This window comes from Schistocerca cancellata, chromosome 6 (assembly GCF_023864275.1).
Source record: "Schistocerca cancellata isolate TAMUIC-IGC-003103 chromosome 6, iqSchCanc2.1, whole genome shotgun sequence".
Taxonomy (NCBI): Eukaryota; Metazoa; Arthropoda; class Insecta; order Orthoptera; family Acrididae; genus Schistocerca; species Schistocerca cancellata.
In genome coordinates, this window is record NC_064631.1 from 76,492,300 (window position 1) to 76,518,907 (window position 26,608).

The following is a 26,608-nucleotide window of genomic DNA, read 5'->3' on the forward strand; positions in this document are numbered from 1 at the left end:
CGGCCGGCCCTGCATCTGAGTCTGCGCGTTAGGCCGCCAGTCTGCTCGAGTTTGCTCAGGCAATGGTCATTGGCGGTTGGATGGATCGGTTGGTCGGTCGCGCACTAAGACACAAGATGACTTGTCCGTCTTGAGTGTCGGCGCATGTGTGGTCGCCATGTGAGTCCAGTGGGCCGCGGCGTATAGCGAGGGGTAGTGACTTCGCGGTCGACACGAGAGCAACAGGAGTCAAACCACGACATCGGTCTGGCCGGTGCGAGCTGCGACGCCGTGAGATGGGAGATCGGCGCGCCTTCCTGCGTCCGTTGAAGCGGCTGGCAGCGGACGGTTCGGGAGAGCGTTTTGGGGGTGCTGCTCCAGGTCTTCGCCAGAAATCGCGGTTATTAGAAGCTGAGTGTTTAGTGATATGTTGTTCCAGTTACTTGTTAAATTCTACTTGTGTTGTTGCTCAGTCTCTCGTCCCCAGCTTGGTCGTTTGTCTCTCGTCCGCATTTGTCAGGCAGTTAGTGTCGGTCTGTCTGTCTGCCGTACGTTAATAACTGCCTCAGTCATGTTTGTCGGATTCGGTGTTAACGAATTTATGGAATTAAGGTAAAGGCCGAATTCCTGAAATATGTTTTATCTTGCCCATCATCTTACGAGGCGGTATATGTGTAATGTAGAGCATGCTGTACACTTTATGTAAGTATGAATTTCATGGGTTTTATTGAAATAGTCTTTTTTATAAAGTTGCCACCTTTCCACTGTAAGAGCCCTTTTAGAAACAAATTGCACTTTTGGTGGAAAATAGTTTCTGAGTCTGATTGTTTGTACCATTTCCATCCCTCTTACGGGGTGCATAGTTAATGTATTTGTGTGAGTTGTTAAAATATTTAGTTTAAAGTAATCTGCTGTGTTGCAGATTGTGTCGTTGTGAGCGGTCGTGACAACGGCCGTGTTGAAAGGGAGCGGAAGCTTTTCAGCCCGAAGGCTCCTACTGTAAAAGAAAAAAAAAATATATTCTGCCTCTGAATAATTGTAACTTGATATTTCGAGGGTGGTTTTATGCTTATAAATATTAAATCTGTTTTTGAAAAGGCTTTTATGAATAAAATTTCCATTGGTTGAAATTTAATTTGTTTCCATCAGTTACTCCTTGGCAACTACTTCCACGCTCACGTAGTGTGTTAATGTTCTTCATGAATCACTAGTAAATAAAGTAAATTCTTTAAGAAAAGATTTTGAAAGTATATACACAGTTCAATGTGTTAATAGATTCTACATCAATTTTAATCTGTGCAAGCTATCTTACAGTGTATGGTGGAGTATTAAAGTACATCTTCCACCGTCGTCTGTTCCATTAGGGAATACTGGACGGGGAGAATAATTGTCAGTTAATATCGATATGTCCGCCCGACTAGCCGCGCCGTCTAACGAGCTGCCAGCATAGTGGAAAGACGTGCCGGTCCCTTGGGCGATTCCGCCCGACGGATTAGTGTCGAGGTCCGGTGTTACTTAAAATCCGTATTGATTGCAAAAAAATTGTTTTTTTTATTATTCATATGACCGGTTTCGGTTCATTCAGAACCATCTTCAGATCTGATATTTCAGTTACAGGAGTAACCCGTCCAAATCCAGCAACTTTCACATGCTACGTCACATGATGAAGCTCCGGCATAGAATATGTAATAGTAGGAATAAATTTCAGGATTCAGGTGTATATAAGATCAAATGTAATGACGGCTGTAAACAATATATAGGACAGACTGGTAGGAACTTTGAAACCAGATTCAGGGAGCACACTTTCTCTGAAAACAAAACAGCTTTTGGGGCGCATATGGCTGCGACAAAGCACTCAGTCACGAATATTGAAAACAATTTAGAAATCCTGCATAGAGCTCATAAGGGGCGTTTTCTTAACATTTTGGAAGAGATCGAAATATACACCCACAAAAATAAAGATCTGGATTTAATCCTCAATGAGCAAAACGAATTTAATCATAACGCCTATTTTAGCATTTATGACGACCTACTAAGATGACAACTGTTGCATGTGGAGATCCAGGCCGAGGGATGAGAGATGGTGCGCGGTGGAGAAGCCGGAAGACGCGTGCAGCGCCTGGCGTCGTTGTGCGGCCCTCTTGCCCGCGGCGATGGACATCAGACGACTGAGCGCACCGCGGCACAACACCAAAATGGCGGGAACCACGGAAGCAGACCGTAGAGGAAAACAAGTTCACACCAGCACCATAGATATATAAATCGCCCTATGCTTTTAGATCGTATAAAAACGATAATTTTACTGTTTTTTAATCCTGACAAGTACAGATTTTAACTTTGACATCTACATATTTTAACCAAATATGTTTAATATAAAAAAGATCTACTGAATACAGTATGTACAAATGAAATGTAACAAATGTACCAGACGCCACCTGTCGGTAATAGTGTTATAATTAATATAAATGACGTGCACTCTGCCAACCAATTTTATGTGACGTAGCATGTGAAAGTTGCTGAATTTGGACGGGTTACTCCTGTAACTGAAATATCAGGTACGTTCTGGTACATTTGATGTTGATTAGATACGATGAAAAACATTTGCTTCCGTGAAATAGTAAATTAGTATAATTATTTTTACAGATCTGAAGATGGTTCTGAATGAACCGAAACCGGTCATATGAATAATAAAAAAAAAATTTGTTTTGCAATCAAGACGGATTTTAAGTAACATTATAAAATCACTGATTGCTGTTATCCCATAAGACATTATGTCTGTTTTTGCAAAGAGGTCCGGTGTGCCGGCCATCCTGTGGAAGGATTTTAAGGCGGTTTTCGACCTGCCTGGGCGATTGCGGGCTGGTTCCCCGTTACACTCCACGTACGCATACACCATAATCACTCTACCACGCAAACATTTCGGATTACATTCGTCTGGTAAGAGACGTCCCCAGGGTTCGAGGGGAGTTGGGGAGGGGGTCCATTGGGAGCTGAACCGGTTCGTGTGGGGTGGCGATGGAGGTGAGGTGAGTGTACTGCTGTGGCCTGTTGTGGGGTTGTGAACAACTCAGAGCTATAGCGGGTCGAAGACCCTCTGTCGTTTGTGGGTCCCCAGTTCAATACACAGAAATATGCATAAGAGGTCTAATTCTTGTTTTCATTTTCTTGTCATACTGAGTCGTATGTCGGAGGAGCAGTTGCAGGGGGGACGGAATGTGCTGCCCAGCACTTCTCGGAAGGTACTCTCCCTAAATTTCAGAAGTTATTGCCCGCCTGCTAGACTCTGAGTCACCCGTAACGTCTTCCACTCGTGTTTGTTGAATATCTCAATAGCGTTCTTACACTGATTCCGTGAACCCATGAAGAAACACGTCACTCTCCGTGGGATCTTCTTCATCTTCTTTTGAAACCATTCTTGATTCTGTTAGTACCATTTCATTACAATTTATCATGCTGAATCTGTGGTCATTCTGCTAGCAACTGTGGTGAATAAGTACTATATGTGTGAAACTTTGGTGCGATGTAACAGGGGGAAACATGTTCTGATCTGACAAAGGGAAAAACGGGTACATAATATAGGGATGGAGGGACGGAGTCCTCTTCCTCTGCTGCTCTATATCGACAAAGCGATTATAGAAGCAAAAGAAAGGTTCAGAAGTTGGATTAGAATACACCGAGAAAGAAAATCGATGAGGGATTTCATAGGCAACATTGTATTCCTTTGTGAAAGTGAGGAGAAAGTACAAGTCCCGTCGAATGTGACGGACAGTTTACCGAGCGCAGAATACGGACTGAGAACAAATCTGAGAGAGACGTGTGCTGTAATTTAGCGGAGCGGGCACATTCAGAGTCCCTACTGTGTCAGCAGTTGACGCCAGGGCTGGCGGTGCGTCGCCGCCGCGGCAGAGCACTCTCCCAAGTATCCGAGCACAGCGACACCGTGGGAGACAGCTGAATGACGTCTAGCGTGCGACGTCAGAGCGGCGACATCTGGGAGCCGGCGCTACCGCCACGGCGTGACGGCGCTGGGGGAGCCGTGTCAGACCGCGGAGGGCGCGCAGTCTCCGTCCCGGAGAGGCGGGCGGCGCCGTCTGGGAATGTACGAGGGCAGTTCAATAACTTCAAAAAATGGCTCTGAGCACTATGGGACTCAACTGCTGTGGTCATAAGTCCCCTAGAACTTAGAACTACTTAAACCTAACTAACCTAAGGACATCACACACATCCATGCCCGAGGCAGGATTCGAACCTGCGACCGTAGCAGTCGCGCGGTTCCGGACTGCGCGCCTAGAACCACGAGACCACCGCGGCCGGCTAGTTCAATAAGTAATGCAACACATTGTTTTTCTGAAACAGGGGTTGTTTTATTCAGCATTGAAATACACCAGGTTATTCCCCAATCTTTTAGCTACACAACACTATTTTTCAACGTAATCTCCATTCAATGCTACGGCCTTACGCCACCTTGAAATGAGGGCCTGTATGCCTGCACGGTACCATTCCACTGGTCGATGTCGGAGCCAACGTCGTACTGCATCAATAACTTCTTCATCATCCGCGTAGTGCCTCCCACGGATTACGTCCTTCATTGGGCCAAACATATGGAAATCCGACGGTGCGAGATCGGGGCTGTAGAGTGCATGAGGAAGAACAGTCCACTGAAGTTTTGTGAGCTCCTCTCGGGTGCGAAGACTTGTGTGAGGTCTTGCGTTGTCATGAAGAAGGAGAAGTTCGTTCAGATTTTTGTGCCTACGAACACGCTGAAGTCGTTTCTTCAATTTCTGAAGAGCAGCACAATACACTTCAGAGTTGATCGTTTGACCATGGGGAAGGACATCGAACAGAATAACCCCTTCAGCGTCCCAGAAGACTGTAACCATGACTTTACCGGCTGAGGGTATGGCTTTAAACTTTTTCTTGGTAGGGGAGTGGGTGTGGCGCCACTCCATTGATTGCCGTTTTGTTTCAGGTTCGAAGTGATGAACCCATGTTTCATCGCCTGTAACAATCTTTGACAAGAAATTGTCACCCTCAGCCACATGACGAGCAAGCAATTCCTCACAGATGGTTCTCCTTTGCTCTTTATGGTGTTCGGTTGGACAACGAGGGACCGAGCGGGAACAAACCTTTGAATATCCCAACTGGTGAACAATTGTGACAGCACTACCAACAGAGATTTCAAGTTCAGCACTGAGTTGTTTGATGGTGATCCGTCGATCATCTCGAACGAGTGTGTTCGCACGCTCCGCCATTGCAGGAGTCACAGCTGTGCACGGCCGGCCCGCACGCGGGAGATCAGTCTTGCTTGACCTTGCGGCGATGATGACACACGCTTTGCCCAACGACTCACCGTGCTTTTGTCCACTGCCAGATCACCGTAGACATGCTGCAAGCACCTATGAATATCTGAGATGCCCTGGTTTTCCGCCAAAAGAAACTCGATCACTGCCCATTGTTTGCAGCGCACATCCGTTACAGACGCCATTTTAACAGCTCCGTACAGCGCTGCCACCTGTCGGAAGTCAATGAAACTATACGAGACGAAGCGGGAATGTTTGAAAATATTCCACAAGAAATTTCCGGTTTTTTCAACCAAAATTGGCCGAGAAAAAAAATGTGTTGCATTACTTATTGAACTGCCCTCGTAGTTGGCGGTCAGCCAGCTGGTAACGCGAGTGAGCGGCCCGGCCGCTGTCAGCTGTCAGCGGAGCCGCGGAGTCTGGCGAGGCGAGGGAGGACAGAGGCAGCAGCGGGGCAGCCGGCGCGCTGTCCAGGCGCCCGAGGCGGCTCGTTACCGATACGCAGGCGTCAGTTCTCGGTCCGAGGAGACGAGTAGCGCCCGGTGTCGTGGCTCCCGTGAAGGCCGTGTGGGTTGTACACGAGTGTCGCCGAGCCCCACGGAGACGTCGCAGTACGCCAGAGGAAGCTCGTACGCACCTTTCAACCATGTTTCAAACTTACTCGCAATGTGATACAATTACGAAGTTTCGAAGAAGTTATACTTTAATTTTGCTGCGCATTTTACCTGAAGGTTTGTTGCTTTAGACGGTTCTCCCCTTTTGTTGTGGAAGCCAGATTTAATTTTCAGTTTTTTTTTTATCGAGTTGATTTCAGTGCAAGATGCACTCTTTGGTGTTTGTTTCTTGCACCTGAGTGTAAGTAATATTCACTTATTTTGCTATTTAAGATGATTAGCTGGGATGTATCAAAAATAAATATATTCACACCTGCACAGCCTTCAGTTTGTTAACGCTCCCAGTGTGTCAAGTGCTACAGAAAAAAGTGTTGAGGAAAAGCGCAAATGAGATTAGAAATATCTTTCACATCAAAATTTGCGACCACGTATTAGATGAGAGTTATGGCTGACGACCGAAAGAAGAATCGTATCAGACTCAGACTGGAACTTGTGAAAGGAGGGTTCTTCATGGGGAATAAATAAATAAATAAATAAATAAAGATCTAGCAGTATTCAGCAAACACCGTAACTTGAGGAAGAAATTTGTGAGGGTGCATATCTCGAACATAGCACAGCATGGGAGAGAATGGTGGAGCCGAGCTGAGTGGCTGAGTAGGCGAAACGAACACGCGTTTGGACGTGAGGAAACAATTTCTTTGGTACCAGTTGTAACCGTAAATTGGAATATATACAGGGTTATTACAAATGATTGAAGCGATTTCACAGCTCTACAATAACTTTATTATTTGAGATATTTTCGCAATGCTTTGCACACACATACAAAAACTCAAAAAGTTTTTTTAGGCATTCACAAATGTTCGATATGTGCCCCTTTAGTGATTCGGCAGACATCAAGCCGATAATCAAGTTCCTCCCACACTCGGCGCAGCATGTCCCCATCAATGAGTTTGAAAGCATCGTCGATGCGAGCTCGCAGTTCTGGCACGTTTCTTGGTAGAGAAGGTTTAAACACTGAATCTTTCACATAACCCCACAGAAAGAAATCGCATGGGGTTAAGTCGGGAGAGCGTGGAGGCCATGACACGAATTGCTGATCATGATCTCCACCACGACCGATCCATCGGTTTTCCAATCTCCTGTTTAAGAAATGCCGAACATCATGATGCAAGTGCGGTGGAGCACCATCCTGTTGAAAGATGAAGTCGGCGCTGTCGGTCTCCAGTTGTGGCATGAGCCAATTTTCCAGCATGTCCAGATACACGTGTCCTGTAACGATTTTTTCGCAGAAGAAAAAGGGGCCGTAAACTTTAAACCGTGAGACTGCATAAAACACGTAAACTTTCCGTGAATTGCGAATTTGCTGCACGAATGCGTGAGGATTCTCTACCGCCCAGATTCGCACATTGTGTCTGTTCACTTCACCATTAAGAAAAAAAACGTTGCTTCATCACTGAAAACAAGTTTCGCACTGAACGCATCCTCTTCCATGAGCTGTTGCAACCGCGCCGAAAATTCAAAGCGTTTGACTTTGTCATCGGGTGTCAGGGCTTGTAGCAATTGTAAACGGTAAGGCTTCTGCTTCAGCCTTTTCCGTAAGATTTTCCAAACCGTCGGCTGTGGTACGTTTAACTCCCTGCTTGCTTTATTCGTCGACTTCCGCGGGCTACGCGTGAAACTTTCCCGCACGCGTTCAACCGTTTCTTCGCTCACTGCAGGCCGGCCCGTTGATTTCCCCTTACAGAGGCATCCAGAAGCTTTAAACTGCACATACCATCGCCGAATGGAGTTAGCAGTTGGTAGATCTTTGTTGAACTTCGTCCTGAAGAGTCGTTGCACTGTTATGACTGACTGATGTGAGTGCATTTCAAGCACGACATACGCTTTCTCGGCTCCTGTCGCCATTTTGTCTCACTGCGCTCTCGAGCGCTCTTGCGGCAGAAACCTGAAGTGCGGCTTCAGCCGAACAAAACTTTATGAGTTTTTCTACGTATCTGTAGTGTGTCGTGACCATATGTCAATGAATGGAGCTACAGTGAATTTATGAAATCGCTTCAATCATTTGTAATAGCCATGTATAAGAAGTAACAGTGTTAGTGCTATTTAGAGATGCTCAGTAGATGCAGCGCTGGTGGGCAGCACGAAACGATTCAGAAGAGGGATGTGTAATAAAGCATCGTTAGCAGTGGAGTAATGGCAAAGTTTAGCAGATGTGGACGTTTTAGACAGCACATATTGGCCCCTTAGCGCCTGAAGTGAGATTAGCCACGTGTGGGCAGAGTTGGCGCTCCGATGTGAGTGCTGGCCAACAGCGCGTTGTGGCGTAGAAAGCGCGGCCCTGGAGATAGCACGGGTGAAAGCGGGCCGGCCCTGTCTGCAGGGGGGCGAGGCCAGGGCGAGGCAGGGGCGGCGCCCTATCTGCGCCCTACCTGTGCCCTATCTGCCCGGAGGCGCGGCCGCGTGCCCAGCATACGAGGCAGCCCGGGGCGCCGCCGCCGCCACCGTGTGGGGCCCGCACTGGCCATCTCCGTAGGGCCTACGATTGAAGTTCTGCATCGGCGTCAGTTAAAAAAAAAATAAGAAAAAACTGCTCACGGAATGTAGAAATAGGTGTTTTTTGGAAACGTCGTTCTCGGTTGGGAGACATCGCCAGACACGAAAGCTATGTTCGTGTGTGTGCGTGCAGATGATCTAGTAGAAGTTGTTTTCAGCTGTCTGGGGCTGTTCTCTGATGACGTACATGTGTACCCGGAGGCCGTTAATGCATAAGTTCTATACGTGAATGGTCAACGCAAAGTGCAACGAGTCTTAGTCGCTTCTAAACTTCTTGTTATTGTTGTTGTTGTTGTGGTCTTCAGTCCTGAGACTGGTTTGATGCAGCTCTCCATGCTACTCTATCCTGTGCAAGCTTCTTCATCTCCCAGTACCTACTGCAACCTACATCTTTCTGAATCTGCTCAGTGTATTGATCTCTTGGTCTCCCCCTATGATTTTTACCCTCCACGCTGCACTCCAATACTAAATTGGTGATCCCTTGATGCCTCAGAACATGTCCTACCAACCGATCCCTTCTTCTTGTCAAGTTGTGCCACAAACTCCTCTTCTCCCCAATCCTATTCAATACTTCCTCATTAGTTATGTGATCTACCCATCTAATCTTCAGCATTCTTCTGTAGCACCACATTTCGAAAGCTTCTATTCTCTTCTTGTCCAAACTATTTACCGTCCATGTTTCACTTCCATACATGGCTACACTCCATACAAATACTTTCAGAAATGACTTCCTGACACTTAAATCTATACTCGATGTTAACAAATTTCTCTATTACGACTGATATTACTATAACCTATTTTTTTTTTTTTTTACTGCGAATAGGGTATCTGAGGACCACGTTCCAATTTCAATTCTTCCTTCTTTGTTCTTTTCTTTCCCTCCAGTATGCCTTCATCTGTTTACTACATTTCTTCAAAAATGGTTCAAATGGCTCTGAGCACTATGGGACTTAACACCTGATGTCATTAGTCCCCTAGAACTTAGAACTAATTAAACCTAACCAACCGAAGGACATCACACACATCCATGCCCGAGGCAGGACTCGAACGTGCGACCGTAGCGGTCGTGCGGTTCCACACTGAAGCGCCTCGAACCGCTCGGTCACACGGCCGGCGGCCGGCTCCATTTCTTCTTTCTGGATTCAAATGGCTCTGAGCACTATGCGACTTAGCTTCTGAGGTCATCAGTCGCCTAGAACTTAGAACTAATTAAACCTAACTAACCTAAGGACATCACACACATCCATGCCCGAGGCAGGATTCGAATCTGCGACCGTAGCGGTCACGCGGTTCCAGACTGAAGCGCATAGAACCGCACGGCCACAACAGCCGGCTCTTCTTTCTTTCTTCATATCATTCTCAAGCAGTCTTTTTGGCTACCCTCCCTTGGAATCCTTCCATTTTCAATACTTTTTTCCGAAAGGCTTCTCTTTTGCTTATATCATCTACTCTTTATAGTTTCTTTCTAAATCCTTTTTCCTTCATGACCCAACTTCTTGTGGACTTCTTCCTCCAAAAATATTTGCAAATGTTTGAAAATGTTATTAGTTAATCCAGTGTCGTGCATTCGAATTAGACGTTTGAAATATTTTGTACATTTTTGTATATTTCAGCATTACTTCGTAATTTCCAACCTTCTGCTGTGTTTTGTGGACCTAATATTTTCGTTATAAGTCGCCTTTCTAGTACTTCTAATTCATCAAAATTACGAGTATAATTTAATGCCAGGCATTCGCTTGCATATATGCGTTCTGGCTTCACTACTGTGTTGTAATGCCTTATTTTTGCAGAGGCACTTTTTATTGTAGAGATCTTTGGTGATATCTTATGCTCTTCTCATTTTATGCAACCTTTCCTCTATCGCAGCTTTTTCCAAAGCATTTTCTTGGGTTGTCTCCCCTATTTGGCCAATATATGTTTTCGAAATTTTGGAACATCCTTAACGCTTGTTACAAATTTTGCTTTATTTGTCTTTTTTCTGCAGAAATTCTCAAGCCAGTTCTGCTGGCTGTTTGTTCCAGTAGATTTATTTGTGTTATAACAGATGCCACATTTTCGGAATGTATAGCAAAATCATCTGCAAATGCAAGATAGTTGATCTCGATCTTTTTGCTTCCTCTTCCTAACCTTATAGGTGAGACGTTGAGTTCAATAAGTTTTTCATTCTAAATTCTTGCTATTTTCTCTAAGACACTATTAAAAAGAATTGGGAATAAACCGTCCCCTTGTCGTGCACCTAGTTTTATTTTAAAAAGCTGTGAAATTTCTCCCATAAATTTTACTTTACAGACGGTATCTATACGTGTTTCACGGATTAGCTTTCCCAGTTTAGACTTTACGCCAAGTTACTGAATTATTTTATCTATAGTTTCTTTATAAATAAAATCAAAAACCGTTTTGAAATCCAAAAACTACAATATTCTTTGAATTAAGTAATATGTGCTGAATTACTGACTTGAGAATAAATATTTGTCCTGAGCATGACCTTCCTTTCCTAAAACTACCTTGATATCCACCCTGTGGGAACGTGGGAGTAGCCAGTGATGCGTGCTTCGTTTACTCCATACAAAAGCAGTGGACGTTAGATATAAATTTCTACTCTTTGACTGTTAGTTCAGTTAGTTTTCTTTTCCGAGTTGGAAAAATAAAGTATTTTTTGCAAAGCTGTGTGCGTGTTTAATTTGTGACCCCTGTGAAAACAATAACAGATCTCGCAACTTAATATTGTACAGCAGTTTCGCCAAAGATGGAAGAAGCTAACAAAATTCTGCAAGCTACAAACCACGAGATACGACGGCTAAAGCAAGAGATTGGGCTTTTGGAGCTTACAATGCCGAAGAATGATAGCAAATCGGAATCCATGAATTTGCAAACTCCGGTAGTAGCAGCCACACCACGAGCATGCCCACATGCCGAAGATTTCTCACGCGCGAAAGCGCCGTTATCAACCATGCCACGGTTGCAGTTGAGAGCGTCTTATTCACGCCTATGCAACCAAACGTATGGCTTGCAATAATAGTGAATATCTTCGAGTAACAACGCATAACCGAAGACCGCGAAAAATTGTCTCGCAATCAGCAACCTGGATCAGAGGGCAACATCGATAGTCTCTGATATGATCATACATCCGCCACTCCAACAATCATACACCACACTTTAAACGGCGTCGATCGTTCGCCGCGTGGAATTACTTGAACAGCGACTTGATCAGGTGATGTATCAGGAGTAACGCGGGGACAGAAGTCCATCTGAATTTTGGAGACATCTATGCACTATAGTAGACGCAAGCATAGTGTCCTGAGAGCTGTTACTGCACTTCTGGCGACAGCAGCTTCCTCATCAAGTTAAACTGACGTTGATTGCGTACGAAGGACAGTCTCTCGACAAGCAACTGCAAATACCTGACAGAGCTTGCGCTACTCTACAGTCGACGCTCGTAGCGTCTGCAGCATCGTCATCTGCCACATCTACAACGGGAGCCAAGAGAATCTAAGTTAAGCTGTGCAGCCAGAGGTTACAGACAAAAACCAGACATCGCTGTAGGCATCAGGAAATTGCAAGACGCGATGAAAAGTATGACTACTCAGCTACATGACTTGGAGCTGCAGACGTCCACCAAGTCCACCAGTAACAAGAAGAGGTCACATTCCAAACTCAAGCTCACACCTACAATTTTTGCTGGTACCACAGACGATTCAGGTCAAAAGCTACGAGATGCTCAAAACGTTATGGGTAACCAAATGGCGGGGGCAGCCCGATAGTAGTGGGCGAAGAGAGTGGCTCTGAGCACTATGGGACTTAACATCTGAGGTCATCAGTCCCCTAGAACTTAGAACTACTTAAACCTAACTAACCTAAGCACATCACACACATCCATACCCGAGGCAGGATTCGAACCTGCGACCGTAGCGGTCACACGGTTCCAGACTGAAGCGCCTAGAACCGCACGGCCACACAGGCCGGCGGGCAAAGAGAGAGCGAGCACATTTGTTAGTGTAGGTTGCCTACATCAGGGGTGGGTATGCACTCACGGGCAAACATATTGTTCTCCTTTGATTGGCAGGTCATTAACCTGTTGTTCTCCATTGATTTACAGGTCCCTAACCTATTGTTCTGCTAAAAGAATCCTTTATTTTGATTTACAGGTCCTTAACCTATTGTTCCCCAGCCCCCTCCCCCCAACCGTTGCCCGCATCTCGTGGTCGTGCGGTAGCGTTCTCGCTTCCCATGCCCGGGTTCCCGGGGATCGATTCCCGGCGGGTCAGGGATTTTCTCTGCCTCGTGATGGCTGGGTGTTGTGTGCTGTCCTTCGGTTAGCTAGGTTTAATTAGTTCCCTAGTTCTAGGGGACTTATGACCACAGCAGTTGAGTCCCATAGTGCTCAGAGCCATTTGAACCATTTTGAACCCCAACTGTTAGGAAACCTCCCCCCTCACTGCTACAGGTATATTTTCAGGTCTGCGTTATTATAATAGCCTTTCTCACTCTTTTAATTTGATTGACTGCTTAATTAAATGGATCAATTAATTAACCTCTCCCCCTCTGGTAAACCCCCTCCAATCCCACCCTCCCTCCTTGAAATTGGTGGGAAAAAGACTCACTTGATAGGTCATTTGGAGGGAATTCGACTGTGGTGTATGAAATACTGCATAAACAATTTAGACAGTGCATGGAATATTGGTTACTTAAACAATTTAGGGGATTCAACGCGCTGAATGGAATATAGTTTATTTATTTATTTGCAGAATTTTTCAGGAAATCGATCATCACCCCCCACCACCCCATCTTCACCCCCCTTGCTTCCACCCCTCTTCCCCTCCCCACCTCTACCTGGAAATTGGCGGCTCTGCAGTGGAAAGGAAGGACCTCACGAAGAGAAATTCAAGGGCAAATTGTATTTTTATAAAAAAAAGAATCAGTGTGTGGGACTTGGATTTCTCTTGCTCATCATCTCTGTTGTTTGGAAAGATGCAGATCTTGTGGGAAGTAATTACATCGATCGCATTTCTTTTTTTATTCCGACTGCACAAGGAACACTCTTATGAAACACATATCACACGTAATTACACGTAGTTAAAAATCTTTTGATCACAAAGCACGCACCACCTGCCATCCCCTGTCCACTCGATGACACAAGAACCTACTGCACATGCTGCCATTAGATAGGGTGCATCGGTGGCCCCTGCTAAGTGACGTCACGGCCTTCATCTACCAAACCACGTGCAGGTGTTAGTTCAGGTCCCGCAAGGATGAGGCAGTGGCATCGCTTTGATACATGACATCTGAGAAATACCTGTCGAAATACGTGTTCACCTAGGCACCATTGCTGGCGTGATACCTCTCTACCTGTGGATACTGATGTCACAGGTCGTGCTGTAGTAATGTGTTCCAGTGCTTCCCAGAATAGCACATGGTGCATTGTTCCTAAGGATCTAACAGGACAGCCCATTCATTACATATCAGTCCCTTCCCAAAAATCGTAAAATCTTGTAGAAAAAGTTAACGTTCGCTTTCGTAGGAGCTTTCATGATGTCTCGGCTTGCCTGAATGGAAATTCTTGTCCTGACAGGGCCTGTTTACGAAAACATCCACAAATAACACCGACTGCATTCATCATGATGCTCCTAATGGGACAGCTCGTCACGGAATTTACCCGTGAGACTGCTCCTGCTGCCGGTGTGGGAGCACTGTCCGCCATTGTTTTCTGCAGACGTGACTCTTATCGACAAAACTATTTTGTATGGATCGTCATATTGCACTGACAGTTAAACCCTGCAAAAATTGCTAGATCACAAAGCACGCACCACCTGCCATCCCCTGTCCACTCGATGACACAAGAACCTACTGCACATGCTGCCACATACTCACCGTGCCACAGTTCAGAGCTGACGGAGGAAATTGCCGCCGGCCGGAGTGGCCGAGCGGTTAAAGGCGCTACAGTCTGGAACCGCACGACCGCTACGGTCGCAAGTTCGAATCCTGCCTCGGGCATGGATGTGTGTGATGTCCTTAGGTTAGTTAGGTTTAAGTAGTTCTAAGTTCTAGGGGACTTATGACCACAGCAGTTGAGTCCCATAGTGCTCAGAGCCATTTGAACCATTTTGAGGAAATTGCCACCGTGAACGAAGCCCTTAACCGCAGCTGAGGAAGCGTTTGTTAGCCAGAGAGGGGCCAGCCGGACGTGGAAGACCCCTCACCCCAGGAGGAATGCTATCAATAGGCAAACACTCGTCATAGTGAATCTTCTCAAATTTCTGCAGAAAATACACATTGCATGCACAGTCCCAAACTGGCTATTAGTTCACTATTTACCTGTCCAGGACGTGCTGCGAGCCAAATTGTCATACGTTGGAAGCTTTCTCGGACTCTCTGACTGGTGTAAGTGCGAGGTGCCGGGGCTAGCAGTGTATTTAACACTAAATTCTTCTAGAATCTACATATGTAAATGATGCTCTAAGCCCCCCCTACTCTAACTCCGACTTTTGCTGTTGCACAAGGATTACAAAAAAATACGCGAACTGACTCTAATCCACCCTGCCAGTGGAGTAGAAGAGAGTTTGGCACCTGCAATAATTTAATTTGATAAATAAGTTAAATAAAAGAAGGTTTCATTAACATAGTGAGGAATGATAGGGTTGCTCTACCGATTAACAGAATGAAAATTCTGTCCAAAATAACAATATGATTTATTAAGACTAAACACAAAATAATAAACAATAACACATGAAACATTTACAATACATCAAATTGGCTCAAATTGGATACTCAAACAAACGCTGTGAATGTGAAGTTGTCCCTAAACTAGATTGTGAGGATTATGACGAAGTGGTATGTGGAGCCAATTCCTTGCAACTCAAATCTTAAGAGAAAACACATAGCCAACCCAACATTAATTGCTGCTACCCAAGACAGAACAAAGTCAGAAAAAGACGAACAGGCACGCTCTGCTGAGCTCTGATTATAACCTAGGAAAATCCCTGTCTGCCGGTGCTGCGGACATACCTTACCAATCTGTCTTCTTAAGTGCAAGAACACGATTTGGCGTACCAGAGGCGATGGCTGGTTGCTTCGACGTCCTCGACCGAAAGGCAAGAGCCGACTACCCCGAGCACCCGTACAGGCCGAACACACAACATTCCCGCCCCCACGACAGTGGCCGTGGTTAAACATTCCAATCAGCAACTCGAAAACCGGCGGAAAATTCCACTCTATTGCCGGAGCACTACCATTCCACCAATGGAGATTCTTGGCGCCAATTTCTGCGCTGATTTTGCTACGTCACGGAGCTATGCCCTGAGCAAGCCAATCACAGTTACTATTTTGCAGAAAGCGCGGGAATTTTCCCGCCACAACTGCCTGGGTACACAAGTCATTCCCATGCCTCGTTGGTAGCACGCCAGAAAGTGTTTTCGCTAAGTTTCTGCGAAGTAACGGAACCTCTAGCCCAGCCGCTACTTCAGACCCCCCCGGGCGTGTCTTTTGACAATGTCGGCGTCTGCAAAGCATTCACTCGACTTCCTCACACCCGTCGGCTTAACGCTTTCCAGATCAGCAGAGCACGCCTGTCACCAGACCACCCGGGTGACGAGAGACGCTGCGTGGGAAGTCCGCGTGTGAAGGAATAGCGACTTTTCACTGCATGCAATTAGAGAGGAAAATCGTAAGATAGAAATATGAGAGGGGGCTCATGCCACCTCTCATAAGGCCCACCTCAGAACAAAGGTGTCTGCCGAGATGCTGTTTCCGGCCTCGACCTGCTTGCTTGCTGCTACGCTTTCCACGACTACCTCCAGACTCACAAGGACATTGGGAATGAAGAACATATTTATCAGGGTAACTACAATTAAACAGGATTCCTGCTGCGCTCTGACACTGAGCGATGTACTGGAAATGTATCCCCTTGTCGGACACTGTTCTGGGACGAATTTCAATATCTATACCGCACGTAATTTTCTATGTAGAAAAAAAATATTTCTTTCCCATTATGGCTATTTATATGCTGAATCTAGACCTCCATCACGATAGGACACACAGTCATTTACTCTGGACATGCTGGAACATAATGCACAGTAATTTTACACTGCGACATATACGCATTTCAGACGAACGGTGCAGTTATCATTTATATGTGTACAGCGCCCATAAAAAATTATGGCATGCCAACACTCACACCGGCTTCATGTCTCAATTCTCTTCAGTCCTAGGAAAGTATCTGACATTTAAGTTTTCCAGTCAGTGCTTCCGGCAGGCGCTGCATCGGGCCAAGACTCTCTCAAATAAGTGTTACAAAGCACAGGCGTCCGCCACTATGTGATAATCAACAAAGCTCCCACGGACGAAAGGGTTAGAAAGACACCGATACAGGTTGGTGTACTGTAATCAACGTCAGTGCCCATATTGCAACAAGGGAAACGCGAGGGTACGCTCAGGGCTGCTGACGAGGAGCCGTACTGCGTGTCCTGTATGTACACAGACTATACCAGGTCCAGTTGAGCCCCTGCACTGTTATACTGTGGAGCTGTTTACGAAATGAATCTATCATCACTTACGTAACCATGTCAAGTCTATCCTTCCCTGACTAGACGTATGTAATTTTTTTTTACGTGATCAGTAGTTTCATTAGTTCCCACAAACGTCTGGTGGTATGTCAGAAAATAAGCCACAGTACCTATACGTTCAAGCAGCAGCATAACAGTTCTGAATATCAGTTATAGGTGTATAAAAAAATTATGATACGTCCACACTCGCACCAACTGGGTGTCGTACTCACACACACACACACACACAAAAAGCCTGTCAGAGCGTCATGCAGAGATATTGTGTGTTACATGTGCGAGAAACGGTTACTTATTACTTACTGATACAGACCTTTTTAGATCTAATATTTCCACTCGCAAATACCGATGTCGGTGATGTAACAGATTCGAAATCGTCCCTATGATGTACAAAGTCAACTAAGGTGTTTCTCATGCGGAGAGCACCTGCAAATCATGTCTTCCGCCTGTCTTTCATCTGCTAGGTGCACACACCACAATCGATGTTCCCCCAACTAAATAAAGGCGCGAAATGTGCAGAAGCAATCAACCGGACAATTTACATTTCAAGGAATAATGGTCAAGCGCAAACATACGTCCAAACTGAATGTTCTCAAATTTCCAGGCGATAAGGATAACTATCCAAAGCACACTAAGTGTTAGTTCGCTATTCGGTCGTCTACATGTTGACACGGTGAAGTCCGCTACATTCCTGCATCCCAGCTGGCCTCTCCATTCGGACAGCTCCTACCGTTAGCCAGAAACTTGAATCATTCCCGCCACAGGCCACCGCCGGTGCGCCACGCACCCCTAGACAGAATTATCCTGGGAAACCAGTCACAAACATATTTGATCGTTATACTTACAATTAAATGATAAGATCCCGGTCTCAACTGGACGACATTCGACGATGAGCAAAGTATCAGAAATACACCCGACTGACCGTTGTGGCTCTGGAAATAGAAACGTCTATACCATTGTTATTACTTGACATACTGCCCCCTATGCTATCACAGTAATCTTCGTCTAATCCATACCTTCCTTACGACTGCACCTGTCCTTTGCACCTGTCGGAACACGCACAGATACTTTATAAATCTGATGCTGAAGGAGAACCTCTCGCTAGCCACCTACTGCTAAGTATAATACTCTGCCAATAACTGATTTCTGGCGATGCGAAATAATAAAGAGAGAAAATTAGCGATGGGTGGACATGTCTCATGAGTTTTCCCTGCTAGTACGACCATTGTGTCTTAGAAAAAACAGGCGTAATCCTCTTACAAACCGCCATATGCTAAAAAAAACACTACCACAATCGGTCTACAGGTGCACACAAGTATTCATTTTAAAAGCTATAACCGCTTTATAAATCGACTTATGGCATTACCGCCGAATGAATTTATTTATCCAGACAATTAGCGCGACACTAAATATATACGGTGATCACTGGAGCCATCCGCGACACAGCACATACACAGACATACAGAATACAGAGCAGACGCTGAGTAAATGTTCTCGAAGAGTTGGAGAAGGAGAACGCCAGACTACGACAACAACCGATCAAGACATGGGCTGGAGTGGTGGCGCAAATCGCCACGAAGGCCCAAACAACCAAAGAAACGATTGCCAAGGTTTCAAAGAAACCAGACACGGCAGTCTTTTTAAGACCACTACCTGGACAGACCATTAAAAAAGTGCAGGAGATTTTTACAACTACCATCGACCCGGCAAGAGACAAAATTAAAATCAATAAAGTCAAAGCTACCAAAAATGTGGTAATCGTGGATCTTGCCACAGAGGAAGATAGAAATAAGATATTAAATAATACAAAACTAAATAAGGCTATAAAATGTGAACCAATTAAAAAGAGAAATCCACTAGTTATTTTGTATGATGTACCTGTAGCCTTGACCGAAAGTGACATATACGAAACCCTGTATAATCAGAATTTTGACGATAGTGAATGGGAAACATTCAAAAATGAATTTAAGCTGCGTTTTAAAACCGGACCTCGGGAACGAGATGTTGTCCATCACGTCGCCGAGGTCTCCGGTAAGATGTGGCGCAAACTTACCGCTATGGGCAAGGTATACATAGGGTTCCATGCAATTAACGTCAGAGACTACTTAGTAGTCCCCCGATGCCACAATTGCGGCGATCTGGACCATGTCCACAAGCATTGTGAAAGGAAGCCGGCCTGCTCCAGGTGTGGGGCAGAAGACCACACAAGGAAAAACTGTAACAAAAATGTAACCTGCATCCCATGCATAAAAAGAGGAAGGAAACCATGCAACACCACTGGAAGGAACTGCCCGACGTACAGGATGTTAGAACAAAGGCTAATTTCTCGAATCGACTATGGCTGAGGCCATAACTGAACTCAGGAAGCCTAAAAGGAAATCCCCAAGCAAGAGGTTGAGGGACGCTCTGAGGGCAAGCAAATTTAAACAATTTTTACAAAAAAATTACGCAACCAAGATCTATGGTTATAATAATGAAAGATGTATGCATACAAACAGATCCGTGTGAAGAAGAAGCTCCCTCTCCTCCCTGCTGGGGACCTGGGTCGAACCAAGAACCTTCTCGGCCACGAAGGCATCCTGTACCTGGGAGTTCACTTCCACACAGTAAAGAATCGGTAAATACCGAAAAAGTCCAGTGTAACGAAGTGACCAGCACAAAGACATCCCCTGACTCACCAACCCAGAGAGGAATGGGAATAGACCCCCAACGAATATACCCCAACCTGGAGCATGCACTGCAACTCTCCAGATTGGAGGAGCCGGCAATCCTCACTACGGCATTAAGACATGTGGTACGTGTCGGCCATGAATATGGCAGAGATGTCACCTTTCCAGTAATGGAGGCTGTGGACAGAATCCAGCTCAAGACAATGAATCTCCCCACCGACTTCGGAGCCCTGAGAGATCTAGTTAAAAAGGTTTTTGAAAGACGCAATGAGAATTTCGACATAGAGGAACTATATCATCAAGCAGTAATAACTAATGGTAGAATAGCTCACGACTGGTCCAAAAACTGGCCAGAATCGCACATTCACACTTACTTCCCACGTGAACCAACTAAACGTGGGTCAGATAAACGCACATAACAGTAAACTAATCTTGCAGGAACTTCGGAGGGTAGTGGAAGAGAAGAGTCTAGATGTACTCTGTTTACAGGAACCGTACTCCCAAGCGGGACGGATCCCATACATGGCTGCCAATTGGCAAATAATATACACCGGAGCAGAACCAAAAACTGCAATAGTAATTACTAACAGATCATTCAGGACCACGGTCCTCGCGCAGTTCTCAAGCGAACACTGCAATGTCGTGGAACTGCAAACATCGACAGGAGTGATCTACATCTCCAACATATATTTCCAATATGGGCGAGAAATAGATGAGTTCTTAGAGACACTCACACTGGTTACTACGGCACTGCGGGGACGCAGGATGATAGTGACGGCAGACATAAATGCAAAGTCCCCCCTTTGGTTCAGTGGCACTCACGATGATCGAGGGCTAAAGGCTGAAGAGACGATAATGGCATTACAACTGGTGGTTGCAAACAAACAAGGGAACCCCCCCACCTATACAGGCGGCGGGGGAGAAGGCACAAATATAGATGTTACGTTGGTAACACCAAACCTCACCACAAAAATCAACAACTGGAAAGTGTGGGACAGAGCAACCACCAGTGACCATAACCTAATTTCTTTCAATATTGGGGAAAGGGAGTGCCACTGGGACATGGGGTGGGAGCTGCAGCTCAATTATAACAAAGCCAACTGGGACCGTGTCGCGGAAGAGTGCAACATCCCGACATTGCTAGAGGGTGATGAAAACGTGGACGAATACGCCGAAGAACTGGTACAAGCGATCACCAGGGCGGTGCGAGCCGCAGTACCAACCAGGAGGAGAGCCGTTGCGGCCACCCCCACACCATGGTCGGCTGAATTAGGACATATGCGCCAGGCTGTAAGGAGGGCGAGGAGGTACTACCAGCGGAGTGTCGTCTGGAGAGAAAAACAAAGATGGTTACAGATCTACAGAGAGAGTAAGGATCAATTTCAACAGGAGATCAGGGCTGTCAGACTCAGAAGTTGGGAAAACTACGTGAAAAGCCAATTGGCTATAGACCCTTGGGGAGTCCCATACAAATTAGTATGAGAGAAAATAAGATCACCTATGGTGCTATCCACCGTCAGGGACGGGGACCGAATGACGGGCACGTGGCAGGAAACTGCCGAGGCCCTCCTTTGGGTCCTGTTACCTGACGATGTGGAGGAAAATGAGACAGAAGAACAGAAAAGAATAAGAAGAGAAGACCAAAGAGACTACAACAACAACATAAGAACTTACCCCTTCTCTGAAGAGGAAGTCGCTGCCCAGATAAAGGCCCTTAAAAAGGGAAAAGCTCCTGGCCCGGACGGCATTACTGCGGAAGTGGTGCAATTCCTTGCCCCCCAGCTCGTAGCTCCTCTCACTAAGTTGTACAACGAGTGCCTACAACTCGGGAAATTCCCAGCAATTTGGAAGAAAGCGAACGTAATCATAATCAAAAAGGGTCCAGACAAAGATCCTACAGAAATCAAGTCCTATAGACCCATCTGCTTGCTAGATGTACTGGGCAAACTTTTTGAGAGGCTACTAGCACACAGACTGACAGCACACCGCATGCTGTGTGGGATGAGCGACAGATAATTCGGTTTTCGGTCTGGGTGTTCTGCGTCTGACGCAATCACCCTGGCTGCCGAGGTCTGTGGCTCTGCCCCGCACAAGTATATCGTCGGCATCATGGTAGACATCAGTGGCGCCTTCGACAACCTGTGGTGGCCCTCACTCTTTCCCCGCCTGCGGGATAACTGCCCAGGGCTACTATACGGCTGTCTGAGGAGCTATTGTGTAGACAGGGAGGTCTGGCTATCGGCCCCTAGCGGCACGGTCAGGAAGATTGTGACCAAAGGATGTCCTCAGGGCTCTGTCCTGGGACCTCTCTTTTGGGAAATCAATATGGAGCCACTACTTGAAGACCTAAAGAACTGTGACGATGTGCTAGAGGTCATAGCATACGCAGACGACCTCCTCTTGCTGGTCGGCGGCCGAAGCCGTGAGGATTTAGAACCGAAAGTGGAAAGAGCCGTAACTGTGCTTACACCGTGGGGCCACAAAAGTAAAATGACAATTGCGCCCAACAAATCAACATACTTGCTTCTTAAAGGCAAATTGGTCAGAAATCCCACCGTAAGAATCAACGGCATGCCAGTTCTTCGGCGCCATGAGGCCCGATACCTGGGTGTAATCATCGATGAGAGGTGGAACTTTGCATCACATATTGATACCATATCCCAAAAGTCACTGGTTTTATTAAATAATCTCATTGGAATTGGTCATAAGTGGTTTCACCTTCCACCCAACCTAATAAAACTATATCATAACAGTACTCTGACCTCCATAATAGGATACGGATCAGGAGTCTGGGCACACAGACTCACGAGGGTCATGCCTGCCATGGCCGTAAGAAGAGTGCAGCGGAATATGCTTCTACGTTCAGCAGGGGCTTACAGGACAACACCAGGAGGTGCGCTATTAGTGGCTCTGAGCACTATGGGACTCAACTGCTGTGGTCATAAGTCCCCTAGAACTTAGAACTACTTAAACCTAACTAACCTAAGGACATCACACACACCCATGCCCGAGGCAGGATTCGAACCTGCGACCGTAGCGGTCGTGCGGTTCCAGACTGTAGCGCCTTTAACCGCTCGGCCACTCCGGCCGGCTAAGCGCTATTAGTACTAATGGGGATTTGTCCATTAGACATAATCCGGGAGCAAGCCGCCTGGTACTGGGTGAAGAAGGAAAATAGGGATAAAATCAGGGAAATACTTGGGGTCTACGCGGGGGACAAGTATGCCATCAAAAAGAGAGGAATTGAACTTTGGCAGAATCAATGGAGTGGTGAGGACACGGGACGCAGAACTTATGAACTGCTACCAGATATAGAGGAAAGGTTGAAATTTACATTTTTCACACCCACGAGAGGAATGATGCACTTTCTTACTGGACATGGACCATACCCAACATATCTATGTCGGTTTGGGAAGCAGGCTACACCAGCGTGCGACTGTGGTGCTGTGCAAGGTACCCCAGAACATGTGGTGTATGAGTGCCACCTCTTCGATGATGTAGCCCATGATCTATGACAACAGCTACCGAACAATGACACGTACCACATATTAAGGCACGAAAACACCTTCAACACCCTAAATACTCTCACTGATGTAATATCAAAGAAAGTAATTAAGAACTTTCTAAGGGACAACCATCAGTAAAAGACAAACACTTTCACCGACTTAGACTTCGTGCACCCTTCCTGTACCGCCAAGTAGGGACCTGGCCAGCCGTCATACGGCTGGAATCCTCCTTACCTTGGACTAGGAGGGAGGGGGGTACAAAACACCGGATTTGACCGCACACCAATTATGACATGTAGTTAGATTAGATGTAGAAGATAGGATAATACCTAGAGTAGACTGCAGCGACACCAAGTTAAAGGCCAGCCCAGTGCCAGGGGCACGCCCACTGGGATTAGCTCAGTGGGCCGGGCCAACACCAGTAGGTTTATAGTAGCACTGGCACACTCGTAACGCTGCAGGTAGAATGTAGATTCTTAGATTAAGTAGCTTAGAACCCCATAGCGGTAAGACTAGAGTAAAACTAATAGAAGTACCTGTAGTGTAGAATAAAAAGCTGCATTAACTGTATCATTAGTAAGACCCACTAGTTAGGTAGTGGGTTATATGAATAATGTAATGTAATGTATTGAATAAAGATTTTAAAAAAATTGTTGAATATGTGGGGTGGAGGCAACTGTATACAACCGAGTGCAGTGCTATACTACGCCTCCCGATAAGTGCATTTGCGCTAGGTGTTGGCAGCTGTACTACATTGAAACGTCTCTGTGGAGTCGTTTCATAAGACACTTCTCTCACTGGATTCTGTGCGTCGCATGCTGTCCACGGTCTGATTGCGGTTTAATTTATTAACTATCCCAGAAAGACTGAACAATCAAACAAAAACTTATTAAATGATATTATATTTGATTTTTTTATGCTCCATAGGAAATCATGACCTGTATTTACTACGTTTTCCGTTCACCCTACCTTATGTCTGCGTGAATGTGACTAAATGAGTGTTTTTACGTGTGGTTTCGTTTTTATTTATTTATTTATTTATTTTTTTAATTTTTTGTGGGGAACGCTAAGCTGGTTGTCGTCTGCTAGGTGCAGGTGATGTTTGCTTCTCGTTTGGAGGGTAGCACAGGATGACCAACTTAGGATCCCAGTACCTGCACAGAGAGGTTTACCCCTTTTAGTCTGAGGTTGGTTTGTCTGTCAGGTTGGTGGCGGAAACCTACCCCTCTGGTAGCTTCCGTTGCACCGGTAGTTAGGCGAAGCTCGGTGGAGAGGGGACTCTGCAGCTAGTGGTTGGACACTACAGTTCGTAACTCCTAGAGAAGGTTTCTGCTGATAGGAAGTAGGTCGAATTAGAATTTCCGTGTGTTAAACTCATGGAATATTTAAGTACTTCAGCTTAAGTGAAGCGTGTGTAGTTATGTATTTTTGGAATGTGGCATACGTATTTTGTTAAAAATATCGACGAAGATGGTGGTTGAAATGAAAAGTGCGGAAGCAGCTTTGTTCCTTTTGGACATCATGGTGTGGAATTTCTAGCAGTGAATATGTTGAGGAAAAGCTAGTCAGTATAACGTGAACGTGAGAATAATAGTGTTTTCGAGCGAGTGTGGTTTTTATTGTACTTATTTTCTATGTTTTCGTGGAAGATGGTATTGTCTCTGTGTGTTCGTCTCGTGCCTCATGTTTGTAAACTGATGATCCTTCTGGTCTACTACTGCACTGCAATAGGTTTTCATATTACCAGTTTAATTATTTCGTGTGTTATAATTTCAGTAAAATATCAGTTTTTAGTGCACATAGAGGAAATGTAGGCAAGGTTTGTTTTTGAACGGACCACGTGTAATTTGAAACGGTTGGGGGGGGGGGGAGGGGGAGGTAATAGTGAATAAACACCCAGTTTCCAATTCCTGGGAGTGTGTGCGGTAGCGTCCTGTGCGGTCCTGTGGACAGGGGATGGTGGGTGGTGCGTGCTTCGCGATCGAAAGGTTTTTAACTCTGTGTAATTTGTGTGATGCTTCTTAATGACAGTATTCCTTGTGAAATCTGAATAAAAAAAGAAATGCGATCGATGTAATTACTTCTCACAAGACTTGCATCTTTCCAAACAACAGAGATGATGAGCAAGCGAAATCCAATCCCCACACACTAATTTTTTTTTATAAAAAAACAATTTGCCCTTTAATTTCCCTTCATGAGGTCATTCCTTTCCACCGCAGAGCCGCCAATTTCCAGGTGGAGGGGGGGGGGAGGGGGAGAGGGGAGGGGGCGAGGGGAACGAGGATGTGGTGGTAGGGATGGTGATCGATTTCCTGAAAAGTTCTTTATATAAATAAATAAACAAACTATATTCCATGCACAGCCTTGAATCCCCTAAATCATTTAAATAAACAATATTCCACACATTGTCTAAATTGTTTAAACAATATTCCATACACTACAAGCGAATTCCCTCCAAATGAATCAACTGAGTCATTTTCCCACCAATTTCTGGGAGGTAGGATGGGAGGGGAGGGGTTTTACCAGAGGGGGAGAGGTTAATTAATTGATGAATTTAATTAAGTAGTCAATCAAATTAATAAGTGTCAGAGGGGCTATTCCAATAACTCAGGCGTGGAAGTCTACCTGGAGCAGCAGGGGGTGGGGATTCCTGAGGTTGGGGAAGGGGGAGGGGACTGGGGAGAAATAGGTTAAAGACCTGTTAATCAAAAGGAAGGATCCTTTTAGCAGTAGAATAGGTTAGGGGCCTGTCAATCAAAGGAATACAATAGGTTTGCCCCTGAGCGCATACCTTCTCCTGATGTAGGCAACCTGCACTAACAAATGTGTTCACTCTCTACTCGTCCCACTACTCCCTCTCTAGACGCCACGTGCTGCGGCACTCACGAATGGCGCTGTATACGAACAAGGAACCAGGTGACAGTTGCAGGCTGCAACACACGAAGTCGAGGTATATAAGCGAACATTGCACAGATTACAAGTGGCTGACACAGGCTTGGAAGTGAGTACCTTGCCGGCCCCAAGGAGATGTGGGAGCCTTTGAAATTGATAGCGGTTGAAAATTCAAATACAAACACGTTCAATTATAAACAGCTCTCGATAGATATTAGTTTATCTACCTGTTACAAGTGGAATTTTGTAGTGACAGATATTTTACAGCCGATCTTACGCGCAGATTTCTTGTCTCATTTTGGATTCAGCCTGGACTTGGCAAATGGCTCTCTTACTACGGAATCAAATAGGGGCTTGATGAAAGGCTTTCTGTGCAGTGTGGCAGAGGCTGCTTTAGGAGTAGTCAGATGGTCAGGTACACAGTCTCCACAACAAAAGGCCATAAAGACTCCAGTAGTTTAACAAAATACAGTGCATTATATATGCACCATCCCAGGTCCACCAGTATCAAGATGCATCCGCAAGTAAGTCCCAGAGCTA